Source organism: Papaver somniferum, unplaced genomic scaffold (genome assembly GCF_003573695.1).
Source record: "Papaver somniferum cultivar HN1 unplaced genomic scaffold, ASM357369v1 unplaced-scaffold_125, whole genome shotgun sequence".
Classification (NCBI taxonomy): Eukaryota; Viridiplantae; Streptophyta; class Magnoliopsida; order Ranunculales; family Papaveraceae; genus Papaver; species Papaver somniferum.
In genome coordinates, this window is record NW_020621603.1 from 19036441 (window position 1) to 19056797 (window position 20357).

The 20357-nt window shown below is 37.1% G+C and overlaps 1 long non-coding RNA gene, 2 other non-coding genes and 2 pseudogenes across 6 annotated transcripts; all 5 read right to left on the bottom strand.

Moving 5' to 3' along the window:
• Window positions 1-703: 703 nt before the first annotated feature.
• On the bottom strand, window positions 704-6226 carry LOC113331216. Of its 4 annotated transcripts, none has more exons than XR_003350808.1 (6): window positions 6137-6226; window positions 4322-5031; window positions 3942-4244; window positions 2829-2945; window positions 1262-1490; window positions 704-1172 (listed from the first exon to the last, which is right to left on the bottom strand). It is a non-coding gene; the product is annotated as an uncharacterized LOC113331216 (long non-coding RNA). The 4 variants fall into 4 exon arrangements; XR_003350806.1 differs by having other exon boundaries at window positions 5997-6195; XR_003350807.1 differs by lacking the exon at window positions 3942-4244 and having other exon boundaries at window positions 5997-6195.
• LOC113331645 lies at window positions 3187-3254 on the bottom strand (annotated as a pseudogene).
• Window positions 5295-5368, bottom strand: LOC113331652 (annotated as a pseudogene).
• LOC113331675 lies at window positions 5525-5621 on the bottom strand. The gene has a single exon (XR_003351115.1). It is a non-coding gene; the product is annotated as a small nucleolar RNA snoR27 (small nucleolar RNA).
• Window positions 5691-5786, bottom strand: LOC113331674. Its single transcript, XR_003351114.1, has one exon. It is a non-coding gene; the product is annotated as a small nucleolar RNA snoR26 (small nucleolar RNA).
• Window positions 6227-20357: the final 14131 nt, after the last annotated feature.

A 20357-nucleotide genomic window follows, 5' to 3' on the forward strand; every position in this document is an offset into this window, starting at 1 on the left:
ATTTGCCGCGTCCTTCGCCCGCATTATCGACTGTTACAATCCAGCCCCTACCCAAGGGAGAATCCTAGGTCCGACCCTGGATTTACCGCAATGTTTGAATCTCCTCGCAGATCTCTACCGGAAACCGGTTATTACGATTGGTTTACTACCACCTCCTATGCATGGTTCATCAGTAAGGAGCGACTCTATTAACTCAAGCAACAGTTCGAACTCTGAACTGTTCCATTGGCTATTTGGCTGGACAAGCAACAACCTCAAACTGTTGCCTATGCGTCATTTGGAAGCAAGTACAAAACCGAACTCTACACCATGATTTCTCCCGATAGGGGATCGAACGGACCCTACAAAAATTCTCAGCATTTGGATACGTAAAAGTAGCATGTGGGGCCAGCGTTTGTTACTTGGTGTGGAAATTTCGGGATTTCGTTTTCGGTCAATGTAGAGTTTCCGGTAGGACCGGTACAAAATGGGAATTGAGCAAATTCATGAACTAGCATATGGGTTGGAAATTTCCGAGTTACCATTCTGCTGGGTGCTAGAAGAAATGGTAATTAATTACCAAACTTTGCTGGCCAAGCCGATTTCTGTCTCTTTTTAAGCTTTAACAGCAATTGACTAAATTCACCAATATGCACAGCAGGACCCCTTAAACATACTTCTTTTTTTATTATTACAAAGTTATTACCAAAGTTTCATATGGCAATGAAGCATAACTGAAGGCTTCTTATTTATTCTTATATATCGAAAAATAGTGTTGTGACTACTACATTACAGAAGCCGTTACTCATTCTAGCTGCTTATATGTATGTCCACAATCAAAAATGTTTTTGAATTTCAGACTTTTTGGTCCTGTAGCCATTGTCTTTGTAGCATACTAAGGACACACAACCGATACTTGAAGACCAATGCTAATAATCCAATCCCTGAACCATCTGCCATCTACCCATGAATGAAGGGCTACCCAAACTGTCGACCCATGAATACTCACATCTGGAGAATGATGTCACCAACACTCTTAAGCTTCTGTCTGCAAGTATCTCTCATTTCACCAGCCAAGACATATCTAAGAAGAACAAGCACTAAATGTGCACCAAAGCGAATCATCTGAGAAGGTCCAGAACATGTGGAACTGCTCTTTGCAACCTCGATAGATAGCTTCATGTACCAAATTACTGCATTCGGAAAGTCCAGAAATCAGAATACATTACCCAGGTGGTAGGGTAGTAAAAGTGGTCCAAACATTTTAGACGCAGTGACATACCCTTAATGGGGTTTCTAAAGAAGGCAGGAATATCTCGTGTGACAACTTCATGGCCAACTCACCGTTGTATTTGGATATCCGCAAAATGAAGAATTTATCTGTTGGCGGCAATCTTACTCATTGTGTTGGGTTGTAGGATCGATTTTGGAATCAGCCAAAAATGTACAACCCTTCTCCTGCAGCGTGTTACTTTTCGCGGTCCATGACAGTTGCCGAAAGCCAAAAAGACCTGTTCAAGAGGAAAACATACAGCATGTCAGCATTAGTAAGTATTAAATCTTCGTAATTTAGAGAGAAAATTTGATTCGGTTCCCCTGTAATTTTGATACTTAATGCAGCATTCAACTCGTTTGCACTTATCTGCCTAATACATGTCTTCTGATATGCTATGATAGAACTCATAGACAGCAAGATTTAAGTAAAGACATACCAAGACAATGACATACGTGGTTATCAGATTCTAAAGTTCAATTCGTTAAGGCATATGGCAGTCCAAAGTAAGGAAGGGGATACTGGAGGCAGATTCTACGTCTCATTGTCTAATACAAATAGGTGAATATAGACAAGAAGAAACGCAAAAATTTGCAACAAACATTTTTCATTACTTGATGCCCTCTTCGTCAATTCTCCCCAACCAAAGGGAGGGAATGTCCGATTTATATGTACTTATTTTGAGATGCACCCACATATATTTCAGCGAGCCCAGTAGCTAGGTGTCGACTTGCTTGGCAGCAAAGATCAACTCATCACTTTGGGAGTCTTCCGAGACACGCTGAATGGATGCCTCATTATAATTTATAAATCTAACTTCAAAAGGAGTTAAGCAGTCATAAGATGGATGTCAAGGTTAAATGCATCTAAAAAAATGAGGAGTCCACTTCAGCTGAGTGGTCCAGAGCCCGCAGTCATAAGTTGGATGGCAAGGTTAGATGTATCTAAAAAAATGAGGAGTCCACTTCAGCTGAGTGGACCAGAGCCCTCATTTATGTAAGCAATCGGATAATCTTGCAGAAGTAGTTAAGATAAATGTTTGCTTATCAATTAAAGTGTTCCATGGACACAAACATAGTGGCTAAGCATCAGGGAACTACCAATCCATGGAAGAAATCTGTAGCGTAGAGAATGCTCATGTAGCTTTAAGTTAGTCTGCTATGTTCCTCAACAATTTACCAAGTGGAAGCATAAAAGTTTCATAGCAAACAAAAGATAAGTTTTCAAACAAGCCCGTATACAAGTGACTGGTAAAGCCGTATTTTTCATTTTGGATAAAATAAAACAAGCATAAATATAGCTAACATGCTATATAGAAGTCAGAATAAACAAAAGGGCCAAGTAAAAACTGTAAACTTAAGTTGCAAAAATTCAGATAATCTACAGCACATTTCCTATATAGACATGATTTTCTTCACGGATAGCTTCATATGGATGGGATAAATAGACTATAAGTCTATAAGATCTAATTTTGAATTAGATCTTCTGACCTTAGTTTCAACAAGTCGATTTATTCATCGCTGTCAATGCATGAACACCACTAAGAAATTAAATTTGTAAGGACAGAAACCCATACCCTTAATATCTTCTACTATCTCTCCGTGAATTTATCAGTGCTGATAGAAAGCAACCATGGTTGGTTAACTTAGAATATGACAATACTTGATTGAGGGGCACCTTCATTTCTCAAAACCTGTATATTGAATATCAATCTTTCATTTAAATCTACATACAGGTTTAAACCCTAAGGAGTTGGAAACCAAAAAATGTGTATTGGGTCACTACCAACAATTTTCTTGATAAAATCGAAAAACCGAATGACAAAGTTTTCTAAACTTCTCTCTAGAATGTGTGGGCTAGTAGATAATAACTTGATAAGTCTACACATGAAATTGAATTAATCAAGTCTAGATAATGAACTTATGTAATTATCTGAATCAGAAACGGAAGTCAATCACCATATTCATGTAAGACTGGGGCGACAATACCTATCATCATATTCAAATTAAGTGAAACAACATAATAGACAGATCCAAAATCAGCCAAACTCCAACCAGAGTACTCATAAATTAAAGAAACTCTAAACAGATCATGAAAATAGAACCAAAAGCGAAAACTACTTTAGGAGTATCTAAACATCACTGATCCTGACAACGCAAAAAATTTACAGACTGAAAAAAATTCAATTTCGTACAAAAATCACAAGGCCAAAAAAAAAAAAGCAAGCATCTCAGACTCATATTTCCCTATTAGTTTTCTTCACTATGAGAATTACAAGGAATTTGTCCATCATGATGCTGTCTGTGTAGCTTCCTTTCCATAAGGAATAACAAATTCTAACAACCACAATACACAGGTGTTGTTTAGATCTAATAATCGGAAGGGGAAAAAATTGAAAGAACAAGAAAAACAACAGAATAAATCTAATAATTGAAAGCAAAAAAAGAAAAGAAAAATCCTATGCAGAGAAAGTAACTTCGATGCAATCAATGTCTAGAAACAATAACAAAATAGATTTACAAGTTTGCTTAAAACCCTAAAAGAAGAGAGACATAGACACCGTAAGCAAGAAAGCTGATTCCCTAGGGTTTTAACAGATTGACTGAAATAATCAAGTTCGGGTTTAAAGGTTTTGTGAGTTTGGAGATGTCGGTTTAATGAACCCAACATTAGGGTTTTAACGTCTCACCTTGCGGTTTGGAGGGAAATGCCAATGCTCGGGATTCGGCAAATTACTGACTGGAAGAGCGTAAATTTGTGTCTTTATTGGTCGGTACTTGGAACTTTACATAAAGAATTTTACCATTCTGCTGCAGGTGAATGTGATATTACGAATGCCTCTGTACACATGTACTAATCATAGTTGCTAAACACTAACTAACTACACTCTGTATTCTTCTTCTTGTCAACATGTATGAGGCGAGTGGCTGGTGGACACATAATTTTCTTTTGGGAGAGAATAAAAAAGCATACATACAACTAACATCTAACACTGCAAGGAAAAACAGGAGTAAACAAAAGGGCCAAGTAAAGACTATGTAAATATCACAATAGTGAACTATGATATACCTGCAACAGCTCAGGAGCTTCTATATCACACTTGGTCGCCACCAAGGTATTGAAAGCGTGAAGCGTTTCTCATTTTTAGGAAGCGATGCGTATGTCGAAGCGTGAAGCGTTGCTTCATGGTTTATGTTCGAAGTGGATCCTTTCTTATAAATAAATTAGTCATAACTAGTAATTATAAATTTATTAGGAAGATAATATCTATATAAATTTTATATAAGTCTAATTTTTATCAAAAACAAAGCGTGTGTACACCAGTTCAACCTACTCCAGACGAGTGGGAGGCGGGGTGTTCAATTCCCCTTAAAACATGAGCTTCACATGACTGCTTCGCAGCGAAATGCTGAAATTTGAAGCGAAGTGTAAGCGTGAAGCATACGCTTCATGAAAGATGCGCTTCACATGACCGCTTTGAAACGAAATGATGAAATTTGAAGCGAAGCGTACGCTCCGAAGCGTGAAGCGTACGCTTTTAAAAACCATGGTCGCCACGCTACTTTGCACACTTCCTCCACTTTTTTGCTTGACTTCTTCAAAACTTCTTGGGCATTTTGGCTTTCTTCAATTCTCCATCCTTGTTGGGCATTGAAGAAAGCCGAAGTGTTAGGCATTGAAGAAGGTTGTTAAGAAGACTAGCAAAAAAGTGGAGGATGACCCGCGAGAATGATCCAATGTGGTTCTAAGTTAAGCTGCCAATTTCCACCGCAATTCACCTAGTCAAAACAAGCATAAGAGGGACACCTTCATTCGTCAAAACCTGTACATCAATCTTTCATTCAAATCTAACGGCATCGGAAAACGAAAAATGTGTATTGCTTAGTAGCAACAATGTTCTTGATGAAATTGAAAAAACGAATGATACGGTTTTCTAAACTTCTTTCTAGAACGTGAGGGCTAGTAGATAATATCATGACAAGTTAAAGTCTAAATATGAACTGAAATAATCAAGTCTAGATAATATCTTATGTAATTATTAGAATAGAACTTGAAGTCAATCACCATCTTGCAGATGCATGTAAGACTGGGGCGACAATACCTATTATCAGATTCAAATCCATACAAAGTTGTTTGGCAACTTATAATTAAGTAAAACAACAAAATAGACAATTCAAAATCAGCCAAACTCCAAACTGAGAACACAAAAATTAAGGAAACTCTAAATAAAATCATGAAATCAAACCAAAAGCAAAAAACTGTTTTTGGAAGAAAGGACCTCGGTAGGCATTTTGTCATCTAACAAAATTTCTCATTGGAGAAATTTTTTCAGGAAGATAACGCAGTATTTAAACATCATTGATCCACTAAAAAGTTTACAAATTGAAAAACAAAATCATTTTCATACAAAAATCACAAGGCCAAAAAGAAAGCAAAGAAGCATCTCAGACTCATATTTCCCCATTAGTTCTCTTCACTATAAAAATTCAAGTGCAAGGATGATTACAAGGTTTTTGTCCATCATTGATGCTGTCTGTCTATCTCAAGTGCCCTTAAGGAATAAGGCAATTCTAACAACAACAATGCACAAGTGTTGTCCAGATCTGATTATCGAAAGGAAAATAACACCCAGAAATAAATCACATAATTGAAAGAAGAAAAGGAAAAAAAAAAAGAATCAATTGCAGAGAAAGTAACTTCGATGTGATCAAAATCTAGAAACAATAACAAAATAAATAAATACCTAAAAGAAGAGAGGCATAGACACCGTAAACAAGAAAGTTGATTGATTCACTAGGGTTTAACAGATCGACTGAGATGATCAAGTTTTGTGAGCTAGGAGATGTCTGGTTTAGTGAACCCATTAGGGTTTTAGTATCTCACCTTACAGGTTTGGGGGGAACGACCAATGCTCGAGAAAGTACTGACAAGAGGATTGTAGATTTGTGTCTTTAATTTATGGTTCGGTACTCAGAAGTCAGAACTTGAATATCGCCCGGTATCAAACTACACGAAAATGATTTGTACCCCCGCGGCCCTCCCCCAGCCCTCCCCACACTCACATCTAGGGGTGTAAATAATACCCGAAAATACTCTGTCTGTATCCGCCCGAGCCCACCTGTACCCGAAGTAGCCCAAAACCTGTTATGACCCGTCATGGACCACCCGGCCTGGCCTGGATTAATTTATTGGACGGTATCGGGCTTTGCGATTAATTATGATGCCCGGCATGATACCCGGCCTGGTGCCCGGCCTGAAAGCCTTCTATGTGCCATTAATCATTTAATATCCTCTTAAAAAGACTTAAAAGTTACAATTTTATAATTGTCAATTTTGTGTCAAGAAAAATAAAATATATAATTTTTTTTTACTTATAATTAACCTTTTCAAAACATTAATGGTAATAAATTTTCTTATTAGAAAGTTTATTGTATTCTAATTAATTATTTATTATAGGCTAAGATTAAAAATTTGTCAGTGTACGATATGCGATGTTGGAAAGGAAAGGATATTGTATTTAATACCGTTCATTTGAAAATTTAAACTTTAAAAAAAAAATCAAAATAGTGGCCTGTCCGGCCCGATCTGGCCTGCCCGTATAAAAAGCGGGCTTTGGGCGGTCTTTGGGTAGCAAATTATCTACTTGTGCCCGGCCTGTCCGGCCTGAATTTGTTTACGGGCTCACAAATATTAAGTCTGGCCTGCCTGGCCCGTCTTAGTTTTTGGTTCGGGCGGCCCGGCCTGCCCGAATTTACACCCCTACTCACATCACAATTGTGAAGGCCCCCTGCTAGCTCCAGCGGCCCGCAAAAAATAAAATCTATGGTGGAGATCAAGCCAGCTAGTGGGGGAAGAAGGTTGGGGGAGATAGGCCGGGGTCTGTAGCAGCGTCGCAAACTACTTGGTTGATTGGTTGATGGATGGGCCTAAAAATTGACATGGTTAAAGGTTGATCGGAGGGCCTAAAAATTCCTCGCGAGATTGGGATATACCGAGATTAATCGGGGTATATCTAATGAGACAAAACCCAAGACATTTAGAAGTAAAATAGACAACCCCTTAACCATGTTTTTTCTAAATGGCTAATATATCCTTGTTTAATTAACACTAAAAAAATCTGATTAGGTTAATTAATTGAGTTTAGATTAATTAGTTGAGTAGATTAAAACTTATGAATTTAAGTTATGAAATTTTGTTTTTGATTGAACTTATGTGGGAAGATTTTTGATGAAAAAAATTTGTTTTGAGAATTTTTTTTTGCAACGGAAATGAAAGCACACTACCCAAACACTTCTAAAAAGGGGATTGCAAAGTTGTTGTATAAAATCATACTCGAAATTAAAGAATTTAATCAATACTTTCAGTTCTGAAAATATAAAAAGTCGGCAGGGTTGACGAATGAAGAAGATGCTGACTAACTTTGGTCGGCATGCTTATTGGTTTCTTACCTTGTCGGCTAACTTATAGTCGACAAGGTTGACAAAAAAATATCATGCCGACTATAGGCTATTTGACATACAGAGAAAGGTGTTACAAATGCATGATTAGTCGGCAAGGTATAAGGATGAATACCGTGCCGACCCTGTAAATGCTAATTTCAGAGATGAAAAGTCGGCAAGGTCGACAAACAAATACACTGCCGGCTGTTGATAAGAATAATAAAACAAACCATGTCCAAAAGCTTGACTAAGTTGGTGGATTAGTAAATTTATATCCTCGTCAGGAATGTGCCATGATAAAACATGCGTCAGATTCCTTGGCCATGGTTTGTTTTACTATTCCTAAAACCATAGCTAAGAAAATGGATATCCAAACAGGTCGTTTTTTGATACACACCAAAGATGACAACATGGGGTCTGCATAAATGGGAAGGATAATTAGGTTTCAAACAAAAATTGACATGTTAGATCGCTTAGCTTGGAGAACGATCATGAACTCACACCAACCTTAGTCTGAAATCTTTAGAGCTAAATATTTCCAAGAGTATCTCCTCTAAGACTCTCTAAAGCTAATCATAATAGTTCTTGGCTATGGAAAAGTTTATATATTGGTATCCAATTGGTTCAACTAGTAGGAGTTCGGAACATAGGGGATGGAAAAGACATACAATTTTTTTCTCACTACTGGCTTCCTCTAAATATCCCAAAACATTTGAATACGCAGGCGTCTACAACCGCATCCAATATTTCGTTAGGCAATTTGTATGGACAACTCCAACACAATTCCAATAGAGTCAATTAGACAGTCAAACTCAATCACGAAAAAGAATTCAAGAGTTATATCTCCAGTTCTCAAATCAATCTTCAACCAAACAGATAGGAATTTGTGAGCCTGATTGATTATAAGAAATAACTTGGATGGTACCAAAAACCAATACCCAAGTGTCGATCAATTTCAATCAACAACCAAAGTTTGGATTTACTAATCGATTGCTCTACACACAACCTGTGATATTTCAATTATATAAAATATAATGCGGAAAAGAAAAACACATACTAAAGAAAATTTGTTAACCAGGAAACCGCAAATGTATAAAAACCCTGGGACCTAATCCAAATTGAACACCACACTATATTAAGTCATTACAGACACTAGCCTACTACAAGATTAACCTCAGACTAGAATGTACAACCCTAACCAATCTCCCACTGATCAAGGTACAGTCGCGTTCCTTACGCCTCTGAATCCTAGCAGGACTCTACGCACTTGATTCCCTTAGCTAATCTCACCCATAACCAAGAGTTGTTACGACCCAAAGTCGAAGACTTATAAACCAATCTGTCTCCCACATAAAAGTCTATTCAGGTAAATAAATTTGTCTCCCACAGAAATACCTATGAAGTTTTGTTCCGTCTTATGATAAATCAAGGTGCACATAAACCAATTGTTAATCCGGACTTATATTCCCAAAGAACAGCCTAGAAATATCAATCACCTCACAATAACCTAACAATTAATATGGTTGTCGAACATGTTACTTTGGAATCACAAAGAATAAGACGAAGAGCTTTGCGATTACTTTTTATATCTTACCTATCGGAGATAAATCTCGAGCAAATCATAGAGAACATAGTACTCAATACGATAGAATAAGTAAGGTCAGAATATGTAACTATAGAGAAAATAGTTGGATCTAGCTTGATAATCCCAATGAAGTCTTTAAGTCGTTAACCTATAGGGTTTTGGAAAAAACTTAAGGTTAAAGGGAAATCGACTCTAGTCGCAACTAGTATCACATAGGAGGTGTGGGGATTAGGTTTCCCAGTTGCTATAGTCGCCGAAAAAATTTTAAGTATAAATATTTCAAATAGCAATGCTCTTCCTGATAATCTAATTTTTCCCGATCCAAACTCCGAAAAGCTCGTTGTAAAATATGCTTACAATCACCTAATTGATGGAGACAATAGTACATAACACATAATATATGAGTAACACTATGATTTGGAAAAAATGTGTGGATTAGGAGTGCTGCCAAGAATGCAGGTATTCATTTGATAATGTTATCATGTGTTAGAGCATAGCTCGGTCGACCTCGCATGCGTTGCTATATCAAGCATGTTTGTCAATGTTAGTGATCAAAACTATGAGTCTTGATTTCTAGTCTACATAGCTAAGTCTCGGACTAGGATAGAAAAGTGTAGTTGAGCTCAAGGACTTCATGGCGATTCATCATACAACGGCGAAGATCTACTCAAGGAACCGTGGAACTTCATCAACAAAAAGGTATGTGGAGACTTGAACTTATCTATCAAACAAAAATATATCTCTTCTATCTCCTACTTCTTATGAGACAAAAGTCGTATGCTATATAGACTGGATCATACACATTTGATATTTCGAGCCGAGTATATCTCGCCTATCTATATCTCAAAATCATGTGTTGGTAAAGCGTTTCGCTTTGATCGGGTTTATCTTCACCTAATGACGAAAGTCATAATGTTTCAATCACTTTGAAAATCGCTTTGACGAGAAATAATGTAACAACTATATAACATCCTCTAAGAATGTTTCAATGGTTGGAATGAGAGTTTAGGTCTATATAACCAATGATGGATATAAGCATTGTGTGGAAACACATATGTGCATAAGTCCTATTCCTTAATCCGAAGTTTGCGAACTTTGTTGATTGAGAGAAACCGGAGGAATTGGCTTTGCCAAGTCCGTGAACTCAGTTTGCGAACTCAGTCCACGAACTGACGGAATTTCTCTTGCAAAGAATTTCTGCTGAATTTTTCAAAAACTCGTTTACTTGTTTAGTCCGCAAACTCAGTCCGCGAACCTAGTCCGCGAACTGGCGGAAGTCTCTTTGCCGATATTTTCTGCTGAGTTAGGAAAACTCTGTCGGTTGTCTTAAGTCCGCGAACTTGTTTGCGTACTTGAGTAGGTTATGATCTAAAGATGTGCTCTGAACATGAAACTTAAATTACTAAGGAATGCAGTATGCAAACCGTGGCTATAAAGTTCATGAGCTGATTCAATCGAATCGAATCATCTTTGTTTCAATTGTGTCTTGTGTAATTACATAAGATCTCATAGAAATTTAACAACTCTCTAACTAGTTCATTTGAGTCAATTGAACTAGTTATGGTAAAGAAGAACAAGTTTAATATGAAATGCTCATATGGTTGACCTTTTGGGTTACTATGTCGAACCAACATACACGTACACGTTTGGGCACGGTATTCACAAACCCAGTAAACGTATATCTCAACTGTGTGTGACAAGCTAAGTTTTTGATCTAACGGTTGAGAAATATTATCTTGAATCTAAATCAGGTTTTCATTTAACGGTGAATATTGATTGCTATGTAACTAAGGCAAACCCTGATTTGAAGACTATATATAGGAGACATCTAGCATTGGGAAAAACTAATCCCCACACGTCTGTGTGATACTAGTGCGCTCGCTAGATTCGATTCTCCTCTAACCTTTGGTTTTCTTCTCTAAAACCAGGTTAACGACTTAAAAACTTCATTGGGATTGTGAAGCCAGACCGATACTACTTTTATCGTAGTTGTGTGATCTGATCTTGCATCTTCTATCGTACGTGTACAATCTTATTGCTTGGATTGAGATCGTGAGAGTTCTCCGATAGGCAAGATAAATAAGTCACAAACATCTTCGTCTTACTGTTTGTGATTCCTCGACGTCCTCTTGTGTATTCAAGTAAGACTGTTGAGAGGTGATTGATGAATCTAGGCTGTTCTTCGGGAATATAAGACCGGATTATCAATTGGTTCCTGTTCACCTTGATTTCATATCTTAAGACGGAACAAAAACCTAGGGTTTTTCTGTGGGAGACAGATTTATCCTTTGATAGACTTTTCTGTGTGTGACAGATTTGTTTATTATCAAGTCTGCGATTTTGGGTTGCAGCAACTCTTGGTTGTGGGTGAGATCAGCTAAGGGAATCAAGTGCGCAGTATCCTGCTAGGATCAGAGGCGCAGGAGTATAATTGTACCTTGAATTAGTGGGAGACTGATTGGGGTTCAACTATAGTCCAGTCCGAAGTTAGCTTGGAGTAGGCTAATATCTGTAGCGGCTTAATACAGTGTGCATTCAATCTGGACTAGGTCCGGGGGTTTTTATGCATTTGCGGTTTCCTCGTTAACAAAAATTTTGGTGTCTGTGTTATTTCCTTTTCCGCATTATATTGTTTATCTTTATAATTGAAATAATACAGGTTGTGCGTTAAAGGTTAATCGATTGGAGATCCGACCTTGTGGTTGTCGATTTCATTGATTAACACTTGGACATTGGTCTTTGGTACTGTCCAAGTTATTCATTGTATTTGATAAAGACTCTCTATTGTTTTTAGCTTGAGTAAAAATCAATCAACAGAGAGATATTAACTCCTTGAGATACTTTTATCTAGATTGAGTCTGACTGTCTAGTTGATTCTCTAGCAAAGTATTTCGGAGTTAGTATTGGGTGGTGTTTTTAGACCCCCGCTTTTTCAATTGGTATCAGAGCTGGCAAACACGGTAAACCTGATAAGTTTGTGCTTGTTCGTTCCTTATAAATTTTCCTATGAGAAATTTCTTTGGAAAGCTTGCTCCTGGCATCTATAACGCACGCCAGAATTCCTTAAAGATTGTTCAGAGATTGTTATGGTTAAAACCTCTGGTTTCTCATGATAATCTTACTTCATCTAAAAGGGGAGATTTAGATGTTAAGAAGCAATTGGAAGGAAAAATAAAAAGAAGGAAAGGTTGGGAAAACGTTCAATACGCTCAAGGATATGGAACCTCACTAGATTAACTCTTGATCTCTATGAGGAATACTATCATGATGGATCAATTGATAAAGATCTGTTTAAAGCGTTCGAAAACATTTTTAAATTCTTAGAAAAACTTAATTCTGTTAAGTCTAAGAATCATTCCGAAAAGGGTTTTGTACGTGTTAAATCTGTTAATACTGTACAACCCAGAAATCGGAAGAATCCTTCTTCTAGCCAGAATAAACGAATGATAGGAAGCTCTAACTGCCCTGACTATCATCATTCTTTTGATTATACTACATGGACTGTTCACACTTATCAACCAGACGTGTCGCATGAGAACTCCTCTGCGCATTATGCCTCTTGGTAACAAGGTTGGCATTTACTCCATTTGTACATATCTTGAAGTGGGGAAAGAAATGGATTCAGTTGTGTACAGTTGTGTTGTGCTTGGTTAGTTTTCTATTGCTTCTGTTATCTTTCACATGTATGTTGGTTGCATACCTTTAATGTGGAAAGGGCTAAGAAAATCCCATAAGTCTTGTGGGTCACGGTTCGTGTTCAGCCCAAGCCCGTGAATGAGGAATATATATATATATGGTCCGGGTACCTTCTCCTTCCTCATCTTCCGTCCGCGTACGTGAACCAGGGTTTGTGCTTCTCCACCATTAAAGCTTCTTTGAAGAAATCAAAAGGAAGGGTGTTTGAGGTTCTCTTCAAGTAAGTAATTCCCTCTGGTATAACCTTTTATGATGATTTCTAGGAGCATGAAAAGGATTTCAAAAAGCTCAAAAAACCCTAGCTTGAATTCTCCCTGTGAACAAAATTCTCTTAGAATTAGGTTTGTGAATGATTCTTGTGCTAGAAATTTTTATAGGATTGCTTCCAAAGGTTTTATCCTAGAAAAGAAATTGGAAATCTTTAGTGGACATGAAGAGGATTTAGCTTGCTTCAAAAAGTTCAATCTTGGGAATATCTTTAATGGCCTTGGTGAAGGTTTTGATTCTCTAACAAGGATTTTCTATGTCAACATTCATGATGTTGATTTTAACAAGATGTAATTCAAATCCAAGATAAAAAGAGAAAACTTTCTTGTTAATAGAGAGTTAATCTCAAGGGTCACCAAAATATCGTTGGGCAACGCACGGTTACCTAGACCAAGTGATGAACGTCCATCATATGATGATATCTCTATTGGACTTTGTGGAAAGAAGGTTGTTTGGAGTCAAGGAAAGTTTCCTACTAATGATCTTAGTATTGCTCTAATGGCATTTGGAAAACTCGGTATCTCTAACCTTTGTCCCTCCACAATTGAGAATTTTTGGTGGAGTTATGAGTTTGCGGAATTGGTCTTCTTCCTTGCACCCGGTAGTACAAATCTTGATATTTGTGGTTTTATCATCTTTCAAATGATGACGATGAATTCTCACATCAAGATGTTAGGCTACCCGTGTTTGATAAGCCAAATTTTCCGCGATCGTGGGCTTGATTTTATTGGAAATTCTCTTGGGATTCCCAAACTTGTTCGTCCATGTACCTTTCGGAGCATAAGGGAAAATGTTCGCAAGCGACAAAAAGGTACTCTTCTTGATGTTGAAGACCCTACCACCTTGAAGCTTATTCAAAAAGTTTACAAGGGTGTGTGCAAGGTAAATGAAAGAGTAAAATGCTTAAAAGATCAAGTGTCGTTAATTGGAAGCAAGTGTCCCGAGCTCAAGGAAGAGTTGGATTCAATTCAAGCTACTTGGAAATTGCCTGATGATGAAGGTGATGAGTAATGCATCTTCTTATATGTCTAGTATATCTTTTTTGTAGAGTAGTTGGAAGAATAACTAGCATTTTGAATAGCGAAGATTGTGACTACACATAGCTATTTTGTTTTCATCTTCTTATGTTTATTTTTTAGGTTTATTGGTTTTAAATTCTAAAAATATTTGGAGGGTGATGTTATTGCAGTATTAATCTTTATGATTTTGTGATATTGCAATATTTTTATGGGATATGTATTGTTTGCGTCCGTGAACTTGAAGGTCCCATATGTTGTCAAAAGTAAAGTCGTTCATGAATTGGTTTTCGTATTAATGAAAGGACGAATGGACTTTTGACAAATACAAAAGTTATGCCTATGCAGCCATTTATTTGATGGAAAATAGGATAAAATCGTTTGTGTGACAAGGATAAAGTCTATTATGTCATTATGCATATAGTGATGGAAAGATAGAATAGATCCTTGTATGTATTCCACGGTATTGATCTTCATTGATCCATTCTTTTTGTATTACCGTGAAGGCTCCATTGTGTGTCTTATGTTGAGCACGATACAACTAAGTCGATTATTCTTATTGGCTTTGTTGGTTGTTCCACAAGATGTTATATGTTCAGCATTATGAACTAAATTAATCATCTTTGTTGGTTATTTAGTTATTTTCTCCGAAAGTCTTTTTTTGTCGAGCAAAACTTTTGACAATTAAATTGATTACCTTCGTGATTAGTTTGGTTGTTTGTATTCCAATTAGATTAATTATGGGTTCTCTTGTAATTAGTCTAGTTGAGTTTTCATATATTCCACAAGTTCTTGTGTTGAGTATATGAACGGCTATACTAACTATGTTCTATTGGTTGATGTAGTCATATATTCCGTACGATTTTCCCTATGTTGAGTATGTGAACAATTAAGTTAGTCATCTCCGTATGATTATCTTAGGCGTAGCTCCGTAAGTTTACTTATGTTGAGCACAATCAATTAAATTGATCACTTTTGTTGTTTGATTTAGTTGCGTATTCCAATTAAATTAATCATGGGTTTACTTGTGATTAATTTGATTGAGTTTTGGATATAGAAAATCATTTTCCTATGGTTTTTGGTGTCCAATTAAAAATCCTTCTTTTCTTTCGAAATTAAGGTCGCTCTTGTTGTTCTCTCGGGAATGACATCAAATGGGAGAGAGTTCTTTTGAACTTGTGCTTAATGGTAATATCTTGCGGGGTGTGCGCCTGTGGAATTTTATAGGGGTTATCTTGTATCTTAAAACTACCTGATGAATTCATTTAGCTTCGGCTTTATGATTGCATCTAAATTAAGTTGGTATGTATTTCTTCTTTTAGTCTATGAAACGTCTCTTCTCGGAAATTTCATTAGGAACTCGTTCTTGTACCTTTGCCAATTTATTGACAAAAAGGGGGAGAATTAATGTGTAGTTCTACTACATATACATATGGTTTTTGGATCATTGTGTAAGGGGGAGTGGTTTCCATGTGATATGGAGTATTGACTAAGGGGGAGTGATACATATCACCGTAGTATTATTTTTAAAGTCGTGATGCAATTGGACTTTGATGTTACATAATAATACTATGTCACTGTATAATCATGATCGAGAATCTAGATTTCTCTCATTGTTATAGCTACGGATCTTCAACAATGGTGATGTTAAACTTACAACCTTTGGGATCATTGGAGTACTTGGAAAGACGAAGATTTCAGGGAACGTTGAAGATTAGACTATGAAATAGGAGCCACTAAAGTTTATATATTTTGTATTCTATATGTATTAATAGTTTTGTCACTAAAATTGACAAAGGGGGAGATTGTTAGAGCATAGCTTGGTCGACCTCGCATGTGTTGCTATATCAAGCATGTTTTTCAATGTTAGTGATCAAAACTATGAGTCTTGATTTCTAGTCTACATAGCTAAGTCTCGGACTAGGATAAAAAAGTGTAGTTGAGCTCAAGGACTTCATGGAGATTCATCATACAATGACGAAGATCTACTCAAGGAACCATGGAACTTCATCAACAAAAAGGTATGTGGAGACTTGAACTTATCGATCACTCAAAAGTCTATCTCTTCTATCTCCTACTTCTTATGAGACAAAAGTCGTATGCTATATAGACTGGATCATACATATTTGATATTTCGAGCCGAGTATATCTCGTCTATCTATATCTCGAAATCATTTGTTGGTAAAGCGTTTCGCTTTGATCGGGTTTATCTTCACCTAATGACGAAAGTCATAATGTTTCAATCACTTTGAAAATCGCTTTGACGAGAAATAATATAACAACTATATAACATCCTCTAAGAATGTTTCAATGGTTGGAATGAGAGTTTAGGTCTATACAACCAATGATGGATATAAGCATTGTGTGGAAACACATATGTGCATAAGTCATATTCCTTAATCCGAAGTTTGCGAACTTTGTTGATTGAGAGAAACCGGAGGAATTCTCTTTGCCAAGTCCGCGAACTGACGGAAGTTCTCTTGCCGAGAATTTCTGCTGGATTTTTCGAAAACTCGTTTGCGTGTTTAGTCCGCGAACCTAGTCCGCGAACTGGCGGAAATCTCATTGCCAAGATTTTCTGCTGAGTTTGGAAAAATCTGTCGGTTGTCTTAAGTCCGCGAACTTGTTTGCGTATTTGAGTAGGTTATGATCTAAAGATGTGCTCTGAACATGAAACTTAAATTACTAAGGAATGCAGTATGCAAACCGTGGCTATAAAGTTCATGAGCCGATTCAATCGAATCGAATCATCTTTGTTTCAATTATGTCTTGTGTAGTTACATAAGATCTCATAGCAATTGAACAACTCTCTAACTAGTTCATTTGAGTCAATTGAACTAGTCATGGTGAAGAATAACAAGGTTAATATGAAATGCTCATATGGTTGACCTTTTGGGTTACTATGTTGAACCAACATACACGTACACATTTGGGCACGATTTTCACAAATCCAGTAAACGTATATCTCAAGTGTGTGTGACAAGCGAAGTTTTCGATCTAACGGTTGAGAAATATTACCTTGAATCTAAATCAGGTTTTCATCTAACGGTGAATATTGATTGCTTTGTAACTAAGGCAAAACCCTGATTTGAAGACTATATATAGGAGACATCTAGCATTGGGCAAAACTAATCCCCACACGTCTGTGTGATACTAGTGCGCTCGCTAGATTCGATTCTCCTCTAACCTTTGGTTTTCTTCTCTAAAACCAGGTTAACGACTTAAAGACTTCATTGAGATTGTGAAGCCAGACCGATACTACTTTTATCGTAGTTGTGTGATCTGATCTTGCATCTTCTATCGTACGAGTACAATCTTATTGATTGGCTTGAGATCGTGAGAGTTCTCCGATAGGAAAGATAAAGAAGTCACAAACATCTTCGTCTCACTGTTTGTGATTCCTCGACGTCCTCTTGTGTATTCAAGTAAGACTGTTGAGAGATGATTGATGAATCTAGGCTGTTCTTCGGGAATATAAGACCGGATTATCAATTGGTTTTTGTTCACCTTGATTTCATATTTTAAGACGGAACAAAAACCTAGGGTTTTTCTGTGGGAGACATATTTATCCTTTGATAGACTTTTCTGTGTGAGACAGATTTGTTTATTATCAAGTCTGCGATTTTGGATTGCAACAACTCTTGGTTGTGGGTGAGGTCAGCTAAGGGAATCAAGTGCGAAGTATCCTGCTGGGATGAGAGGCGTATGAGTACAATTGTACCTTGAATTAGTGGATACTGATTGAGGTTCAACTATAGTCCAGTCCGAAGTTAGCTTGGAGTAGGCTAGTGTCTGTAGTGGCTTAATACAGTGTGTATTAAATCTGGACTAGGTCCCGGGGTTTTTCTACATTTGCGGTTTCCTCGTTAACAAAATTTCTGGTGTCTGTGTTATTTCATTTTTCGCATTATATTGTTTATCTTTATAATTGAAATAATACAGGTTGTGCGTTAAAGGTTAATCGATTGGAGATCCGACCTTGTGGTTGTCGATTTCATTGATTAATACATGGACATTGGTCTTTGGTACCGTCCAAGTTATTCCTTGTATTTGATAAAGACTCATTATTGTTTTTAGCTTGAGTAAAAATCAAATCAAGAGATGGATATTAACTCCTTGAGATACTTTTATCTAGATTGAGTCTGACTGTCTAGTTGATTCTCTAACAAAGTATTTCGGAGTTAGTCCATACAGATTGCTAAGCGAAATATTGGGTGGTGTTGTCACACCCCCGCTTTTTCATCATGAGATAATATCAGTCAACGTTGTCCTTAGTAATCAAATTCTTTTTATTCCTCCTTGGTGTAAATTATACAGTAACGAGGAAACACAAATTCGTACTCTCTTACACTACCCCTTCAATAAGGAAGTTTGGTTTGGGTTGATTTATAATATGAAGTTTGCGGAATGATATTAGACCGTGGTTATAATCATGGTTTATATTCAGTTAAGTCATATAGCAAATGTTGAATGGAAAGGGTTATGTGCAAAAAAAAAATTGGTTTATACGGAAGGATCGATACCTCAAAAAATTTCAAATGATTTTTTTTTGGTATGTAGAAAAGCAAAAACAAGACTAACTGATAGTTGTATTCCAGAGATTAGCTATGTTAGCGGAGATATTAGGACTAGTTCATTAATTGATCTTGGACTTGGGGAGAAAAAGCATAAACATCTAAAGAGTGAGTTGCAGTGTATGCTAAATTTAGCACAAAAATGAAGTTGCAGCTTATAAAGACATGCTTACCCAAAGCTTTACGGATGTATTTTACCAAACATTTGAAGAACGGTGTGAGTAGAGGAGTGGATAAGGAAGAGACGATGATATTCATTTATGAAAGAGAGGGTGTTAAGTCTTAGGTGAGAGTTCAGAGAAATTGAAAGAAACCAAGTTAATCTCTTAAAAGGAGACGATGGTGTTGCAGTTCCAATCAGTATCCATTACTTTGCTTCATTCCATAACCCTTCTCACCCATTTTAGCATCCTACGTAAATTATACAATTTCTAATTTATCAAAAACAAAGATATAGAAAAATTGAATGCAACAGTCTAATTGAAACTGGTACAACTAACAAGTTGTGTGCACATATTTCATTATCAAACACGTGTATATAGGAACATACGTGGAGAGCATGCGGACAAAGTCATCAAATCATGATGACATGTTCCCACAACCAAGATGCCCATCCCGCCGACGTTGGATCGTTTCCCGAGCAAATCTAAGGGCAGAAGTTAAAGAATGTTCCGGTAACACGCTGTACTGCGGAGCACCAAATAACTCCCAAAGAGTTACTTTATCTCATCCCCAAAAGAAGTCAAGATCAACGATGGAGAGAAGATGTACTGACATAGACGCGACAGAGGCAGAGAACACTTGCCTGACACGAGCAGGCGCCTCAACTACCCGCATTAAACACTCTGAGCAGCATACGTGTCGATCAACCCGTGGAACGAACGAGGATGACTCTGCGTGATGAAGTTACGAACGAAGACCCATGCGTGATGGACACAAAACACAAGAAGATAAGGTTCCAACGGCCTTCAGAGATGGGTCCCACACTCTAACCCTATAAATACCCCCTCTCCACCAAGAGTAAAGGGATCGAGAAAACGGAGGAAGGAGAGAGAGAAAAGATTGTAAGTGTAAGTTAGTCCTTTACAATAGATAGACCAATGTAAACTACAAAGTCACTCGGCTATCTTTGTAACCATCAAGTACATAGTGAAACAACAACCCCGTGGATGTAGGCCTTAGTGCTGAACCACGTAAATCCCGGTCTCATTTACACTTCAGCACTTTATTTTTGTCTAACGCTTCATGAGTTTTACTTTTATGCTTCGTTTTCTTTATATCCCCTTGCGCAAACGCCACTTGCAGTATTTTTAGATGAGGCTATGATAAACCCCAAGGTTTTGAGCCAAGGAATCAATACCATTGTATTATCAGCACGAGTTGGTACCTAGAGTTCGAATATTGTTTGTGAACATATAGATGCCTACGTGATTTACGTGTTCACACAAGTGATTAAAAATTACACGATAGATTTTCTTATCTTCTCTATCGACATGATGTTAACCCCAATCATAACAATATTCTCAT